Raw genomic sequence first — 3604 nt, forward strand, 5'->3', positions numbered from 1 at the left:
CACATCAGTTCCAAAACCTAGGGGATACTGCAAAGGTGGTCCTAAGGGGGAAATACATAGCCATCCAAGCCTCAATCAAAAAAATAGAAAAATCCCGAATACCTAAATTAACTTTACACCTTAAGGAAGTGGATAAAGAGGAACAAATAAAGCCTAAGCCAGGCATGAGAAGAGAAATAGTTAAGATTAGAGCAGAGATCAATGAATTAGAAACCAGAAATACAGTAGAGCAAATCAACGAAACTAGAAGCTGGTTCTTTGAAAGAATTAATAAGATCGATAAACCACTGGCCAGACTTATCCAAAAGAAAAGAGAAAGGACCCAAATTAATAAAATTGTGAATGAAAGGGGAGAGATCACGACTAACATCAAGGAAATAAAAACAATTATTAGAGATTATTATCAACAACTATATGCCAATAAATTAAGCAGCCTGGAAGAAATAGATGCCTTCCTGAAAACCTATAAACTACAAAGACTGAAAGAGGAAGAAATCGACAACCTGAATAGACCAGTAACCAGAAACGAGCTTGAAGCAGTGATCAAAAACCTCCCAAAAAACAAGAGTCCAGGGCCTGATGGATTCCCTGGGGAATTCTACCAAACATTGAAAGAAGAAATAATACCTATTCTCCTGAAGCTGTTTCATGAAATAGAAACAGAAGGAAAGCTTCCAGACTCATTCTATGAGGCCAGCATTACCTTGATCCCCAAACCAGGCAAAGACCCCAATCAGAAAGGAGAATTATAGACCAATATCTCTGATGATTATGGATGCCAAAATTCTCAACATGATCCTAGCTAATAGGATCCAACAGTACATTAAAAGGATTATCCATCACAACCAGGTGGGATTTATCCCTGGGATGCAAGGGTGGTTCAACATTCTCAAATCAATCAGTGTGATAGAACACATTACTAAGAGAAGTGACAAGAACCATATGGTCCTCTCAAATGGAAAGTATTTCTTATGTATGCTTATGGTGGTACAACCCTTTCAGTTATACCTATATTGAGGTGGGGGGATATTTAAAAATAAGACATTAAGAAAGGTACTTAGAGTATTATTTCAAATCTGCTTTTTTCTTTTTTAAAAAGTTTTTTTTTTATTTTAGAGAGAGAGAGAGAGACTGTGTGCGTGTGTGTGTGTGAGAGAGAGAGAGAGTGAAAGAGCAGGGGCATGGGCAGAGGGAGAGGGAGATGTAGACTCTCCGTTGAGAAGGAAGCCTGACATGGGGCTTCATCTGGAGACTCCGGGATGGTGATCTGAGCTGAAGACAGACGCTTAACCTACTGAGCCACCCAGGCACCCCTCAAATCTGCTTTTTTCTTAACAATAACAATATTTCACATTACATTAACAAATAATGTCCATGTAAATATCAACCACCTCTAATTATAATGGACTTCAACAGATACCAATACTAAATAACATTGGCAAAGTAAACTAAGGAAGTTTGGTTTAGTTTCATTATTTAAATGAAAGAAAGTATCAAACTCATCTATGTTTTGTCAAATCAAATTAAAACTAGACTGTGTGGGGTTCTGTCCACCAAGCTCAGCAGCCTGTGGGCAGGCCGGAGGTCATGGTCTGCCTCTTGGGGAGTGCAGCACTGCAGAGACTGCTTGCATGCCCCAACTCCAGAGGGTCCTTCTGGACCCGGGAGTGGACCCTGGTTGCAGTGAAACCAGATAGGGTGCAGCAGCAGTTCGTTGGGGATGTGATCCAACACTTGGAGAGGAGGGGCTTCAAGCTGGTGGCAATGAAGATGTTGCAGGCACCAGAGAGAGCCTTGCCGAGCACTACCATGATCTGCAAAGGAAGCCCTTCTACCCAGCCCTCATCAGTCACATGAGCTTCAGCCCTGTGGGGCCATGGTCGGGGAAAGCCCTAACGTGGTCTGCTCCTCAAGGGCCATGATAGGACACACCAACTCAGCTGAGGCTGCCCCCAGCACCATAGCGGGGGGATTTGGGGGGGACTTCAGCATCCACATCAGCGACTCTGTGGAGGGGGCCCAGAGGGAGCTCCAGCTATAGTTCCAGATCAGTGAGTTGGTGGACTAGGCAGACAATGGCCACCAGAGCAGCATCTACCCAGCCTGAGCGTTCAGGCTGCCCTCAGCCACCCCAGCAGCCACCCAGAATCACCTGTCTCTGTCAACAAGTACTTGAGCCCACACCCATGGTCAGCCCTTCTGTCCCAGACCACCTTCCTGTACACCTTCTGCCCCACCCCAGTCCAGAGGGTTTGAGCAACCAACTTTATGTGCCTTTTAGTATCCTAAGCCAGCAAGAAATAGGACCAAATCCTTTCTATACCAAAGTGCCAACTTTAGGGTGTCTCCAAAATTGTGTAGTGTGACTTCCCTTCCCCAAAGTGGGGGAGGGGGGACATTAAAATTCACTGTGTTGTACATGGGGGTGGATCGTTTTTTATAGTTTTTGCCATCTCTGAGGTAGGAATGAGGACTTTATGCAAAGTTTTAAGACTTTGAGAATAGAAATAGGGCTTATCCTCCCATACACACACACACACACACACACACACACACACACATACACACACACACAACTAGAGGGGTTTGGGTACTGCAGTAAGTACATTAACCTACAATTTCACTGTCCATACTGTGGTTTAACTAAGTTTAGATGTCCTTTGAGTTCAGTTATTTTAAAAAGTGGAAAAACTCAAAAGATCTCAAACCGGTTGTGCAGCCTCAGCTGAGGTGTGCAGAATGTTTCTTTAGATAATATGTCTCTAAGCATTAGGTAGCAACAACTTTTCTTTTTGTATCACAATTACAAGAATTTCTTGAACTGGAATTTTCAGAGAAGCCGTGCAAATGTACTGTTCCAGAGAAGCTATGGAAAGGAATTACTCTGAACAAATGTTTCATACTATAATGTCTAATATGGGTTGCACATTAGACATACTATCTTTTCTTTCCCTTTCCTTTCTTCAACAAGGAGAAAAAAAATGAGCCATATTTTTTGAGATCTTCTATTCTCTTTTTGATGACTTCAAAAGATGCTAATGTTAGGTTAGCATTCTGAGGTTCAACTGTTTTTGAAGTTCAATTATTTAAGCAGATTAATATTTTCTGTCACTAAGAGAACAACCCAAAATGAGCCATTTAACTATCATTAACATAACGGTTCTGAAAAACTAATTGGCACACTGCTCAGATTCAAGGAAAAAAATGCACTTGAAGGGTTTCTGTGACTTTTTTTTTCTTCTTTTCCTTTCGTTCTGTTCAGATGATTCACAGAAAGCACCTATGAAATTTAGATTTCAGGAAACATTGGTGCATAGCATAATTACAGCCTTCTTTATTCACCAGTACTTGAAGACTAACATTCATTTTTACTTAAACTATTATATGTTGAAATAAGACTCACTTCACATATTATTTTGCAAAATACCTGCTCAAGTTTATTGAATGTTTTTCTAAAAACTAGTGTAATTCCTTACTATAACTACTTTTCAACTACAGGTTTTCTGACATGACTAGACACAAACCTCTAAGGATTTTACACCTTAGCGAGCATTGTATAAATAAGATAAAATTACTTTTGTTTTAGAGAAAACATAAAATTTTT

At 40.7% G+C, this 3604-nt stretch overlaps 1 pseudogene; it reads left to right on the top strand.

Moving 5' to 3' along the window:
- Positions 1-1587: 1587 nt before the first annotated feature.
- Positions 1588-2107, top strand: LOC116645997 (annotated as a pseudogene).
- Positions 2108-3604: the final 1497 nt, after the last annotated feature.

This window comes from Phoca vitulina, unplaced genomic scaffold, assembly GCF_004348235.1.
Source record: "Phoca vitulina isolate PV1807 unplaced genomic scaffold, GSC_HSeal_1.0 scaffold35, whole genome shotgun sequence".
Taxonomy (NCBI): domain Eukaryota; kingdom Metazoa; phylum Chordata; class Mammalia; order Carnivora; family Phocidae; genus Phoca; species Phoca vitulina.